At 39.5% G+C, this 15,217-nt stretch overlaps 1 non-coding gene across 1 annotated transcript; it reads left to right on the top strand.

Annotated features, from left to right (window-relative positions):
• The first annotated feature begins 7,594 nt into the window (after window positions 1-7,594).
• LOC101730852 lies at window positions 7,595-14,845 on the top strand. Its single transcript, XR_004222079.1, has 3 exons — window positions 7,595-7,672; window positions 12,376-12,438; window positions 14,608-14,845. It is a non-coding gene; the product is annotated as an uncharacterized LOC101730852 (transcript).
• The last annotated feature ends 372 nt before the right edge of the window (window positions 14,846-15,217 follow it).

Raw genomic sequence — 15,217 nt, 5'->3', positions numbered from 1 at the left:
GTGCCTCCAAAATCTTAGAGCGTATTGTCTTCTCCCGTATAACTAACTTTCTTAATGCACATAATTTATTGGACCCGCTGCAATCTGGCTTTCGGCCTGCGCACTCTACCGAGACAGCGTTGTGCAGAATTACGAATGATCTTCAGGTTGCCAAAGCGAAAGGTCACTTTTCCGTACTAATACTCCTAGATCTTTCAGCTGCATTTGATACGGTTAACCTCTCTAACCATTCATTCACTGTCTCCTATGCTAATAAAACATCATCTCCAGTTCCTCTTAGTGTGGGGGTACCCCAAGGCTCTGTACTTGGGCCATGGTTGTTCTCCCTTTATGCTGATGATACCCAAATTTACTTTTCGACCCCTTCGTTAACAGTTGAAACTGAGACTCAAATCTCTAACTGCCTCCTGGCCATCTCCAATTGGATGAATCAACGCCACCTCAAACTCAACCTAACAAAAACTGAACTAATGATCTTTCCGCCTAAGCCTGGTCCTACCCCCCCTTTCTCTATCTCTATTGAAGGCACCCTCATAAACCCGGTCAATTCGGCGCATTGTTCGGGGTGATCTTTGACTCCAGTCTCTCCTTCTCTGACCATATTAACACCACTTTTTAAAACCTGTCACTTTTTCCTGCGCAATATTGCCAAAATCCGTCCCTTTCTTTCTACTGTAACAGCTAGGTTGCTCATGCATGCGCTCATCCTATCCCGACTTGACTACTGTAACCTGCTACTAACCGGCCTCCCTAACTCCAATCTCTCCCCACTACAGTCTATATTAAATACTGCTGCCAGAATTCTCCTCCTTTCATCCAGGAGAGTTCAGGCCCTTCCCCTGCTAAAGGCCTTATCGTGGCTTCCTATTAAACAAAGAATATTTTACAAACTCCTTCTCTTAACTTTCAAAGCCCTCCGTTCCTCTGCTCCTCACTACATCTCTTCCCTTGTTTCCTGCCTTAAACCTTTCTGCCTTGCTGCCCCTTACATTGGGAATGCCCTCCCTGATTTCCTCTGGAGAGAATCCTCCCTCAGTCTTTTTAAAACCAAACTTAAAGACTCCCTTTTGGAGCACTCACCCAGCACCTGACCAGGGAACTAGCACTTATATTGTAATGTCACTGTGACCTACAGCACTTATACTGCATTTGCCTATTTGTGTCTGTTAGTTACCCCTCCCATCTAGACTGTAAGCTCTACGGGGCAGGGACCTCCATCCTCTTGTGTCTTTGACTCTTATCTTATTACAATTGTATCTTTTATTTATTTGTGCTTATTGTAATACTTTGTATTTATCTATTTTAATAACCCCCTGTTTGTATTAATGTATTCTACTGTACAGCGCTGCGTACATAAGTAGCGCTTTATAAATAAAGATATACATACATACATACATACACTTACTCCAGGCTACAGGTGGGTAGGCCATAAACCAGGGATTTTTAATCTACAGTCCAATACCCTAAAATAGGTCACTATTTTGTTTAGGATGGGTCTCCGTGATCCCTTTTAATGTAGTGTCACATATTCCTACAAAACACAGTAATACTTAGAATAAAGAATAATTATTTTTGAACAAGTCGTTTAGGTTGGACTCCTAAGATAAAAAAATCAAGAAACCTTGCCTAGGCTTTCCATATAATAAGTTGAACTTGCTGCTAGAATGGTATAAGCCCAAATGTGATTCCCATTAAAAGCAGAAATAGTGAGCCCCCCTCACTAGAGCATCACTAAAGCCATTTATTGTGGAGCATCAACATTTAGAAATAAAATGCGAAAACATGCAAATAAACTCTCCATCACTCATTTAGGCACAGCATCTCATGTCTCACGTCTGAACATTGTGTTTGATAGCTCTCAATCACTTGACCCTGTCTTAAGGGGTTTTGTTGTACAAGAGTAAGTATAAAAAAATGAGAAATTATGAAAGAAAGCAGAAGTGGAGATACATGGGCCTATGATTAAGCACCCCTTTTGGTACGAAACGCGTAAAGGCTTATTGCATTTTGTATGGACATAATAAACTAAGAATGTTCTTACTCTGAACTGAGCTATTTTTTTTTTCCTTTGGTGATCCGGAGTGCCTGCCTGCAATTCCAATGTGAATTCTCTATTTGTTCCACCTAAACTGCTGTTTTGAGAAATACAATTGCCATTCCCAGGAAATCAGATTCTGGGGAGATGTGGAGATGCTTTTTTTTTAAAAATCCCTTTAACCAAATCATGGTGCATGATACCAGTGTATGCAATAATAAGAATTTCTGTTTGTCACAAACCTCTAGCACCGAAACAATTGATGACATATTTGAAAGCTGGAGAGTTAAGGTGGCCATACACGTAGCAATTCCGATCTTTCATTTGACCAATGGAAAGATCGTTCCCACCCTCCACTGACATTCAGGGCTGAATTGTCGAATATGGAGGTTGAAACAATAGAAATTCTACCTCCACTTGGAGATTCAGTCCTGCATGTAGATTTTGCTTGGGCGCCTTCAATGTCGCCCAAAATCTTTAACTTGGCCGATCGAAGAGTCGTCCGATATCTGCAATATCAGTCACCTCTTCGAGTTGCCATACACGCACCGAATATCATAGGAAATGAGTTTTCATACAATATTATTTCTGTGTGTATGTCGGGCTTTACTGTACAGTATATGTTGGGGAAATTTCACCTATTGAGGTGAAAGACAAAGGTATTTGACACGGGCTCTGTGGATTCTGAGAAAACCAAGGGTCAGAACAAAGAGTTTTTAAATACCCTTTTTACATGGGAACAGTATGGGAGTCTTTTAAAAACAATCTCTTAAAAACAAAGAACTGCCCTTACAGCCAAACAGGTATCCCGGCCCTCCAGGCCATGGTAGTAGTAGCCAAGGCTAGCCTGAGAACAGAATCCAGTCAGATTCAGATTTTGGTACAAGAGGGAACCAAATAATTAAGGTGGGAAAGAAGATTGGGGGATAGTTATAAAATTAACGCAGCACAAAATTATTTGCACAGTGAATGTATTTGCCCTGCCCGTGTTTATATTTATAAAGCTGGACAAGACTGGGGCATTTAATGTGCAAACATAACTGCAAATTTTATTTATGCGCACACCCTGCGTCCGAATAACTTCACAACTTTGGTGATGGAAAAAATATTCACTAAACTGATTGCGAATATAAATTCACAATTTGCAGAAGAGAAAATCGGCGCTATATTTGCTCATACAGGAGGCTCATGCAAAGTGTAATCCAACCATTTGCGGAAAAAAATATGCGCTGCATGAATTTTATAAATGACCCCCATGTGGAAAGAGGAAAAGCGGAATGATAAAGTTTGCAGTGATCAGAATAAATCAATTTGCGAGAAAAAAATGGCACATCATGTATTATTTTGGACTAAGAATAAAGACAGTATATAACCAAAATGACAAGCATTATAACTCCAGTTGGATTAGCTCCACTTTGCGCCCAGTGTAATGCAGAATCTCAATACATAATGTATAACAGTATTTCTTTGTTTAGCTTTACTGCACCTTTAAATGGCCGCTTATCACTAGTTTAGAAAAACATGGCCATATCAGAAATAAAGGGTACCCCTGTTCAACCCCTCCCTGCCATTTATTGGGCTTGTATAAGAGGGAGAGCTAGTTTTAACCAACCCCCCTAATGATAATTCACTTCCTATGGTCATTATACCTTTGAGAACAGATGATAAACCAGAAGTAGGAACCCAGGGACCTACTGTATCTGGCAGGGAGGAAGCAGAACCACACTGAGAAGGAACCACTCAGCTGGGCACAGAGACTTTCCCATCCATTGGCACAAGATGGACAGAGGTAAGGGGTATAACAATGATGGGGATAACCTGTACAGTATAATTATTATGGAGAGAACATCACAGCAGGGAGGAGCCTATACCCTTGCATTAGCCACATCCATGTGATGGGGGCCACTCTCCTCTTACACCTGCCCTGGGCTGTTTGTTTCAGTGATGTCTGCCACATTAATGTTTCCGATTTCAGATACAGGAAACACATATCTTTCCCGCAGCAGTGCAGTAAATGTTACTGAGCCTGTCAGACAGAGGATACAGATCCTGCCTTGTCTTGTGAGACCCCTTATACTGTATATCTACAATCCCTGCTACTAGGTCAGTGGTACCTAAGTTTTCACTTTTTCACTTGTACTGTTGGGCACAGGTCTGTTATGGCTATTAACTCAACCTGCCAAGTGAATCCTGGAAGCAGGTTAAAGTGAGTGTGGGACTGGCCAGACCACTGTTGACTTTGACGCAATTGGCCAGCTTATATATATTGTAATATATGGACATCCAGTCCCTGGTTTGTTTAATGGGATGGGGCATTTCTTGGTAGCTCAATGCACAATGAGGAGAATGAAATAAAAGCAAAAAAAAATCACAATGAGAAAGCGTTTGCCCCTGTCCAAACAAATTTGCCTTTGCACAAATTTAATATAGCTTTTTTGAAAGTGGAAATGTTTAGCAACCACTTCGGACAGTGGAAGAAAACACTTACTTGTAAAATAGTGAAGTGCTTTTTGGTGAACAGAATACAGAATACATTTTTTGACATTCATGTGACTTGCAACTTCCTCCTGCAAAAGAATGTTATACTTGGTTTTTTTGTTCACATACTCTCATGTTCTTCTTCTGCTGACAATCAGAGCAGTAGCCCTTATTAAAGGGGCACTGTCCTTAGAAATAAAAAGTAGTTCCTTTGGCCTTAAACCAACATGTAATATTAATATAATGTAATTTGCTCAGAAATAAATCAGCATATCAGCATTAATCCTCTATTATTTTGAGTAATTTTTCCTTAGCGCTGTCAAAACACTTGCTTCTGATATGGGGAGGGACCGAAATTCATATCTAACCAGAACTATGCTTGTCTTGAATCTAGAACTAAGATTAATGCTCTCAATTGAACATTGCTAAGACCATTATATATTCTTTATTTCTAATACCCAGGAGTATGCCAAAGCCATTTTGATAGTGAGGTATATGAAAATATCCCTTACAAGAAGGAACCAACTGAGTCTAAAAGGAAGAAGAAGGAAATTCATAAAGAACCTGAAGGAGGAAAAGTCTCATCAAAAGGTAATCTGTCACTTGTATTTCTGTAGAAAACAGCATTGCGTCTAAATATAATACCTTATAGTATGGCTCTCATCTTTCTTGAACAAAGGACCAAAACACTGAATTCCACGGAGATTTGCAGATCATCATTAATGCAGTATCACTGGTACTAGATGCTCAAAGACCCTTAGTACTTAGTATTTGGCCTCCTCCTTTGTTCCATCCCTCGGATCCTTTATGTGGGGCTTTTACCCTACAGTTCTCCATCCTTTTCCCTCTGTGCAAATATCTAATACTTTGGGCCAAAAAACTTTCCATCAGAAATGTTAATCCTCTTCCAGCAAGAGCAATAAGTAATGTATCTGTGTGTCCATTTCTCTTTCAGTTGAGAACACAAGTGAATTGTCAAGGCCACAGAGGAGACTCCTGATGGTTCTGGTGACCCTGCTGGTTCTTGTCTTCATTTTCCTGATAATCCTGACCTGCCTCATGTTTATATACTGTGAGTTTCACCCACAGCGGCAATGACTTGTTTAATATATAACGACATATTCTTCAAAAATCATACACTAGACTCACTGCTGGTTGGATATATGTAACACACACACATATATAATTCAATGGGAGGGCTCATTTCACTTGTTGGTGCTTTGGTTTACCCTAAAGCAAAGAAATACAAGTTAGCTAGTAAGTGAGGCGATTATCAACATTGTGACAAAATAGTTACAATCTAGTTTCTGGCTGATCTAGGAAAAGATGAGAACCCCATTTATAGTTTTTTTATTTTTTTCTGAGAGGAGGAAACAAATCCCTGGATATTTATTGCTCTTATTAACCATTGTCATTTTTCAAAAATCAGATTTAAATTTTTTTTCATGCTGGAACAATTTGGAAAAGAAATATCTGATTTGCTAATGCAATTTGCATTCCCCCACAGAAAATAATGATGATGGGGCTTGACTTCTCATAGTAAATCTATCAATTCATAAGTCAGGAAAGTTTTGATACACTGCCAAAAAAAAGAAGTTAAACTGCTGGGAACCCTTCTTGATTCCTTACTTCCCCTAGTTCAATATTTCTTAAACTCACCCCTTAGTATAACATTTAAAAAGCTGCAGTGGTTCTACGAACTCTGAACTTCTCCTCATTAGGGTCAGACTGGTGTGTTCAGGGCCCACTGTGGCTGCCTCCTGGGATCCCCCACCCCATTTGAGAGATCCTACTTAATGTCAACCCCCAGTGCTCACAGTTTCCAGTGGAGGGAGTTGACCTGGGTTGACGGGGGTTATGGGGCCCACAAGGGCCAGGGCCCACCAGAATTATCCTTGTGCCCCACTGGCCCAGTCCAACCTTGCTCCTCATGGCATCAGTTTTATGTAAAGGGCTTGGTGTGATATTTATAAAGTGTGTGTCTGTATTTTCAGCATTATACATTTTAACTGATCTTCTGAAGAACATGGAGGAGTATGGGGAAAAAGTATGGGAAAAATCTAGAACTGGTCTAGAAAATTTGTGTAGAAACCAGTGCAGTTACTTTAATTGAATAAAACATTTATTTCCTAACTATAATTACGCTATTAACTACTTTCTACACAAAGTTAGCTTCATCTACTTCAGCTTTCAGTATTTCACAGTTTTGCAGCTGCTTGTAATCTCCTAACGTGCCACATTTCACATGGTTGCATTAGTAAAAAGTGTTGAAAAGAGTGTATATGGGGTTATTAATATAGTCAGTAAAGAAGAAGTGACAGTATAATTATGTCAATGACCTACAATTGAAAGGCTTAAGAAATAGATTCACTTTATTTAACCTTGACAAATGGTGCTTTTAATGTATACTGTATATACTGTAATAATTGGGGGTGTTGGCATCCATTGCTGTTGCTTCACGGAAAAGCATTTGCCCCCAGAGATCAGTAGAGAGTTGGGCTGCTAGTAGGTAACCCAGGCTCTTAGTAATGGACCTGCATGAAACTAGAAACATTTTGTAATACAGTTTATATAAACTGCCTTGAAGTTCATACACAACATGTTGGTTAAAACCTATAAAACACTGGCATGTGTGGCCTGTCCTCAACATACTGACATTGCTTGCTACAGCTATATTTGTACTTACAAATCCTCCAACTTCCTTCACTGACCTAACAGTCTCCAACTGAGGGTAATAAAATTAAATTTAGTGATATTGTAGGCCTCATTTGCACCCCTTAGTGCTCATCTTAGAAGCACTTGTGCCCATAGGTCTGAAGCTCTCTGCTGCGAGAGCTGGACCAACAATCTGGAGTTTTGTGCGAAGAGCAACATCAGGGGACACATCAGCCCTCCTCCTTCTCCTTCACCTCCACCATTAAGGATCATAAATTCATTATGGAGTGCTCTATTCATTTCTAAATGCATATTTTAATGTAACAAAGTCATTGTTTACTGTTTATATATAAAGAAACATCAACTGGAAACCACTCCATAAATCTACACACATAACCCAAATACTTATATAAGTTATTAGTAATTGTAATTCCTCTTTACCTCTTGCAGATGAGGAGAAAGCCAACCTTCTAATCCAAATCAAAACCATAAACCAAACACTTGGTAAGCCATTTCCTTTCTCTTTTTCTTTTGTGTACTGGTGGTGTATTAGAGTAGTTCCATGGGCAGCACAGCAGCTCTCCTGGCCTTGCTATGCAAGGTTAGGTAAATACTTAGCAGTCTGTGAAATAATACAGTGACCCCTTGCCATCCAAACAAACTGACCTGGACCTGCAGTCTGGTGACTTCAGGGATAAATTTTTAGATATTATATTTCTCATAAGTACAAGTTTTTCTTTGCAGATGAGGAGAAAGTCAACCTTCTATCACAAATCACAACCATAAACAAAATACTCGGTAAGCCATTTCAGTTTTCTCTTACGTTAGTGTTCTGGCAGTGTAATACAATTAGTAGTTGCAATTCCTCTTTACTTCTTGCAGATGAGGACAAAGCCAAACTTCTAACCCAAATCACAGCCATAAACCAAACACTTGGTAAGCCATTCCATTTTTCTCTTTCTTTTGTGTTCTGATGGTGTACTAGAGCAGTTCCATGGGCAGCCCAACAGCTCCTCTGGCCTTGCTATGCAAGATTAGGTTACTACTTAGCAGTCTGTAAAATAATACAGTGACCTCTTACCATCAAAAGAACTTGACCTGTACCTGCAGTCTTGAGACTTTAGGGCTGAATTTCTAGATATTATATTTCAAAAATAATCCATAGAAATTGCAATCCAAAACATACTGTCCAGACAGTATGAACAGAATTCCCACCCATCTTAAAATGTTCTAAAATGAAGGAGGACAATGAATTGCAAACCTAAAACATACTACACAAGTATACAAAACACAGAAAGAAATCGCCAGCGCTATTGTGCCAGCGCTCGGTCTAACCCAGCTGCTACAAACGATAAAAAGCCATTGTTTATACACAAAGAGAAAGAAAGATTGCCAGCACTTAGTTTGCCTTTAAAAATAATTTTTGCATCCGACACAAGTATCACATGACTACAAACCAATGTGTCAGCTAACATGTAAACAAATTATAGCATAGAAATGTTTCAGTTGATGGCACTCTATACTAAGTAATGACATAAATTAAATGTTTATTAGACTATAAACCAGCAATGACTACACAATAATGAAAATTTTCTTTGCAGATGGGGATAAATCCAATCTGCTAGCACAAATCACAACCATGAAAGAAACGCTTGGTAAGCAGTTGACTTATTTCTCTTCTTTTAGTGTATTTTATTAAAACAGTTCCATGGGCAGAATAACAGACCCTGTGACCCTAGAACTTGTTGTTCTCTCTGGAAAAAAGGTGCTTGCGAGGGGAACTTATTACTCTGTACAAGTACATTAGAGGGGATTATAGGTAGATAGGGGGTGTCCTTTTTTCCCATAAAAACAATCAACACACCGGAGGCCCCCCCTTTAGTTTGGAGTAATAGAACTTTCATTTGAAGCAGCGTAGGGGGTTGGGGAATGCCCTTCCTAGTGATGTTGTGATGGCAAATTCTGTTAATGCCTATAAGAGGGGCCTGGATGAGTTCTTAAACAAGCATAATATCCCTAAAGATTGTCTAAAACCCTTTTTCCGCATATGTCAGTGTGCATGGTTCCTGCTGCTTGCCTTACAGAATACATCCATGAGTCCTTCAGAGAACAGAGCACAACAATTTATTTTTTTCTTCTTGCCCCCTCTATTGAATGGCATGGCCCAGATAACTTAACAAAGATCCCAGCAACTAAGGCATCCATTTCAGTTAGGAAAGGTCCAGACTTGAAAGAGAAATAATATAATACATTTATTGCAGAACATCAAAGATATGGCCACACAGGAAACTGAATGACCCAATGTAGAGCCTATCAGGGAGGAAAAGATCTAAAAAGTTATCACACGTTGCAATCTGTTCATTTGGCAAGGTTGCCAAACAAATGGATCTTCTTCCGATATGCCCACCTAAGGTGGGGGACATTGGGCTAAATTAATCGGTTGACCCTAGGGCTTAATGGTCGAATTAAAACACCAGTCCCCTATCAGAGAAAAGCTGCTCTATGTACCACAGAGTAGTCAAGACACATTGATCTTGTGATGAATGAACTATGGAGGAAACCCACTTGCTTTAACAATACATGGCATGCATTACCCACAGGTCAATTGAGACATCCAGTTAGGGCACCCAAAGTCAATGATCTGCAGTAAAGATTAGACAATGTGTGTAACCATACATATACTCATTTTCTGGCTTTCTTGGACAGTTTTACTAATTTTGTTTATTGTTTGCAGATAAGCAGAAAAACAACCTTCTAACACAAATCACAACCATAAAACACACACTGGGTAAGCAATTGCCTTTTATCTCTTCATTTAGCAAAGTGTAGGTATTTTACTGGATAATTATATTATAATTCATTACAGTGCATAGCAGATTTCTTTACAAAAAAAAGTGCAAGAAATTAAGCAAAAAGGAAGAAAATAATGTTTACAAACTCTAAATAAAGTTGAAATAGATAAGAGTTATTGTAAAGCAGAAGCCAGCTTAGCTAATTATTTGTCAAACGCAGAATAGGCATCACACCAAGAAGGTACAGTATATTAAAACAAAAAACCAGAACAAAAATAAAGTGGAGCAACAAAAGTTGCTCACAAAATATGTAATGGGTCTGATAGAATACACCCATGGGTCCCTTGCAAAGAGCTTAGTGCAGTTCTATCCAATCATTCTTACACCCCCTACTGTCTGGTATGGTCCTACAATCTGCTACTGAGTCAATCAACTAAGAATAATGCATTTCAGAACTGAAAGATACATAATCAGAAAAATAGACACTAACTCAAAATGCCACCGAATCTCAAAAACCTTTCTGTAATGCCCTAGGCTGGGTGATTCATTTACATTCTGTAAATGTAAACTATGTTAAGCTAGAAAGGGGTTACCTTAGTTATATCAAGACACATTAGTCTTTGAGCAAACTATGAAGGAAACCCACTTGCTTTAGGAATATATGGCATTCTGATGCAAAATATCCTTCACCAGGTCAATCAATAGAGATGTAGCGAACTGTTCACCGGAGAACTAATTCGCACGAAAATCGGGTGTTCGCAAGTTCGCGAACTTTTAGCGATGTTCGCAATTTTGGGTTCGCCTTAGCTGGAGCCAAATTTTGACCTCTCACCCCAGAGCCAGCAGATACATGGCAGCCAATCAGGCAGCTCTCCCTCCTGGACCACCCCCGGACCACTCCCTTCCATATATAAACCGAAGCCCAGCAGCCATTTTACATTCTGCCTGTGTGTGCTTGATGAGTTAGCATAGGGAGAGAGCTGTGCAGGGGTTTGAGGGACAGTTTAGGTAGCTTTGCTGACTACTGCTCTGTATGTAGCTGCTGTGGGCAGCTGTCCTGCTGATCTCATCTGCTGTAACCCAATAGTACTTGTAAGGACTGCTTTTATTTTCTGATTACTGTTACTTTTCATTGTGTACTGCAGCTCCGTCTGTGTGTGTTGGAGACAGGTGTGCTGCTCATAGTAGTGCACTAAGCACCAACCACACATTCACATCATTTTTTTTATTTGTGTTTTTTTACTTTGCTACTGTAATTTATAGAGCCGAGTGCTATTAGTCTAGCTGTGTTGGGGACTGGTGTGCTGCTCCTAGTAGTTCACCCCCAGCACCAACCAGAGATCACTTTTTTTTTATTAATTTTTTTTTATTTTTATTTAACTTACTGTTCTTTAATGTGTCCAGTGCTGTTTGCTGTTATTCATAGTAATGCACCAAACACGTTACACATAGTAGTGACATTGCATTGCAATAAAATCACCTGAGCGATGTTTTTCCACCAGCAATAATATATTCCGTATCCACTACTGCGGCGTTTTGTCTTTGCGTGTGAACCGGCTGTAACCTTTACATGACTTGATTGGCATGTAGACGCCGGACGTTTTAAAGCAGTTTATTACACAAGTTTAGAAATGTAGTGTGATTTCTGCCCTTTACAGCACAAAACACAACGCTGTGTCAACAATGTATTTTCAGATAAATTTTTGCCCTTGATCCCCCTCCTGCATGCCACTGTCCAGGTCATGGCACCCTTTAAACAACTTTAAAATCAGTTTTCTGGCCAGAAATGGCTTTTCTAGGTTTTAAAGTTCGCCTTCCCATTGAAGTCTATGGGGTTCGCAAAGTTCGCAAAAGTTCGCACTTTTTGGCGGAAGTTCGCAAACGGGTTCGCAAACTTTTTTTGTGAGGTTCGCTACATCTCTATCAATCAAGCCATCCACTAGGGCACCTAAAAAGTCAAGGATCAGCAGATAAGACAACTCGTATAACCACACATATGCACATGTTATGACTTGGGCAGTTCTACTAATATCTGTTTATTATTTGCAGATGAGCAGAAAGCCAACCTTCTAACACAAGTCTCAACCATAAAGCAGACACTTGGTAAGCAACTGCCTTCTATTCTGTTTGATTAAGGCAGGCACTAAGTAGAGGGTTCCTTTGTCAATGTGACTGCTGCATTCTGTAGAGGTGGGATCAAGAGCTTAGTGCATGGTGTTCTAAACAATGCAATGTATCTCCATTATTACTGTTATTTATATAGGGTCATTGTCTCCCATAGAGATTTACAGAGCAGAAGGATACAAACCATTTTATAATAAATTAGCCATATTATATTAAGGTACAAAAAATGTGAGGGGATGACTATGAAGATCTGTAGGTATGGATCATTTTAGCAATCACATCTCTTTTCAGATTCCCGTATATCGGAAGCTATAAACCGTATGAAGCAGGACATCTTACAGACAATACAAAAAGGTAACTAACTGTGTGACAAAAAGTAGTGGCACCTCAGTGCTGTGGTACATTTTACAGGAGATAACAAGCATAGCTAAGTTTAGGATATTTTGTGGGTTTTGACCTAGTCTGGAATTATCTGTTCGGCAAGGCACCATGAGCTAAAAATGAAACATAAATGTCCTTTTAACACCCCAATTATTGTTTGAGTTAAACCTCAGGGTTTAGTGTTAAGGAACTTTTTATAATGATAGCACTTATACCACTGCTATTACCAATACTGCTGCCATTACTGATACAAGACCAGAACAAAACTATTTAGAAAGGATTGATCCTACAGAATGTGAGGCAGGCAAGAACAGCTAGTACAGGCAGCACATGCCCCACCAAGGAGAAAGGAGAGGTTAGCAGCTTGGCGGGTACCCCATAAGTTAGGGCCCAAGTGTTTAGTTCAGGGTATAGTGAGGACCCTTATGTGCTTCAAGCTGATGCCCAAGAGGTTGTTTGGAGGGACCCAAAAACACCTGTCAAGTCTGGTACCATTGGGCTAAGCCCTGTGATAGGGGGTGTGAAGTCCCCCTGAGGAAAGATACTGGAGGCTGAAGGTAGGAGGTGTGAACAAACAGAGGGAAGAGCAGTGTGTGTGACTAATTGGGACTAACTGTGTACGGAGATGGGTTAACCTGCTTGGTGGAATTACCATCTGTTGCTTGTGTGTAAAGAAAGTGCCTTGCCTGTTCTGCATGCATGCACAAAGTTGGAATAAACATTCTGTGTTGCAACTCCCTGCACCCCTGCATTTCTTAGTGTGGGTGATGTAATAAGGAGGGTATTACTAACAACACATTTTGGCGAAGTCGGCAGGATAAGAAAACTGGTGCATTTGCTTAAAAATGTAGGTGTGTGAGAGACTTACAGCAGGATTCGAATGTGGAGGTTTCTAATGTTGGTCCTTTTAAACTTTGTGAAGAATATAAATGTCAAATTTGATTATAGTGAAAGAGTTCTGTAGGGGTGATTTGATCATTTACCTAGAGTGCATCTAAGATTTAAAAAAAAAAAAAATAAAGCTTGTAGCTTTTTCATTTTGAGATCATTTCAGATGTTGTATCTGAAAGTCGGTCTCTACTATTACGGGAACCTGGAGGTGAAGAAGTATAAAGGGAAGAATAAAAATTGTGAATTTCCTGTATTATATGATCTGGATTGGTCAATTTTTTGCCTTTGGATGTGTTGATTGTGTTGATTTGCCTATATTTCTGTTCTTTTTTCAGTTTTTTAGCTAGTAATTGGTTAGGCTTGTCTCCTGGGTAAAACATTTTATGTTTAGACCACTATAAAGATTTTTCTACTTTGTTTATTAAAAAATTTTGCAGGGTACATCACAGAGCAATCATATTTTTTGGTAAATACAGTTTATCATTTATGCACAAATCACATTTGAACCCATACAATAAAATGTATTGCATCAAGGTGTATATTGCACTACTACCAGCCCTATATTATTTACAAATATAAGAACAATATGGAAGTCTGGGCACCCCTGGTTTATCTAATATAGCTCATTATTCTTTTCAACATCCAGACTATTCTGTGAATTCAAAGATTCAATACCCACTTTCTATGGCATGCCTATGATCTCTGATAGTTTTTGAAGAAGACCCCAACCTAGGCCAGCAATATGGCACTGAAGTGGGAACCTGTTAGCCTTAGGAATCTCCTAGATTGAATAGATTTCTTTAGAAATATTAACTCTGCACTAAACGTTAGAGTAACCATTCCTCAAATCTCTGTGATGGTTTCTGGTGAGCCCTAATATTTATGTTTAAATTGCAGGTACAGCCTACTGAAGAGCTGTAGTCTGTTTACATGTCACTTCATATACCTGCAGGAGGAAACTTTGCATGACTTTGGAAAATGAAGCACTGCATTTACCTTTCCACTGGAGATTCACTTTGTTGCCGATGGAAAGGCATTTCAGGGAGATTAGCCGCCTGCGGTAGCAGAGATTTACTGCGAGCGACTAGTCTCCTTGTGGACCATGAGCTTTAATCTTTTTATTCAGCAATAAACAAATGGAATTGTACAGGGGATTGTAAATGACTATGGTGGAACATCACAGTGTGACACAGGTATCGGCTGGAACATCTACTGTATGGTCACTTTTACATCCTTTGTCCTCTATTTCAGAGAGACCCCAGTGTGATTCTGGCTGGAAACCATTTGATGGAAGCTGTTACTATATTGTTACCACTCAGAAGAACTGGATAGATGCCCAGAGCAATTGTAAATCAATGAACAGCGACCTGGTTATTATTAACAGTGACAGGGAAAAGGTGAGGCACTTTGCATGCAACACGACCAACTCCATTCCCATCAGAGATTTCATTACATTATAGTGGAAATATCCAAATCCCTCCTCTAAATTGTGCTGTATCAACATAAAGAATCCCTGATGCAGGGCAATTCATGTGAACCCAAGCAATAAAATGTCTTTCATCAAGGTGTATATTGCACTACTACCAGCCCTACATTATTTACACATATAAGAAGAAGATGGAAGTCTGGACACCCCTGGTTTTTCTAATATAGCTCATTATTCTTTCCAACAGCTTTCTATGGCATGCCTATGCCTATAACCCCCAACCTAGGCCAACAATATGGCACTGAGGTGGGAAACTGTTAGACTTGGGAATCTCTTAGATTGAATAGATTTCTTTAGAAATATTAGCTCTGCACTACATAGTATCATACATAGGAAGTTAGGTTGAAAAAAGACGTCCGTCCATCATGTTCAACC

Source organism: Xenopus tropicalis, chromosome 3 (assembly GCF_000004195.4).
Source record: "Xenopus tropicalis strain Nigerian chromosome 3, UCB_Xtro_10.0, whole genome shotgun sequence".
NCBI lineage: Eukaryota > Metazoa > Chordata > Amphibia > Anura > Pipidae > Xenopus > Xenopus tropicalis.
Note: the sequence above shows the minus strand (reverse complement) of the source record. Positions and strands in the feature narration are given on the sequence as shown.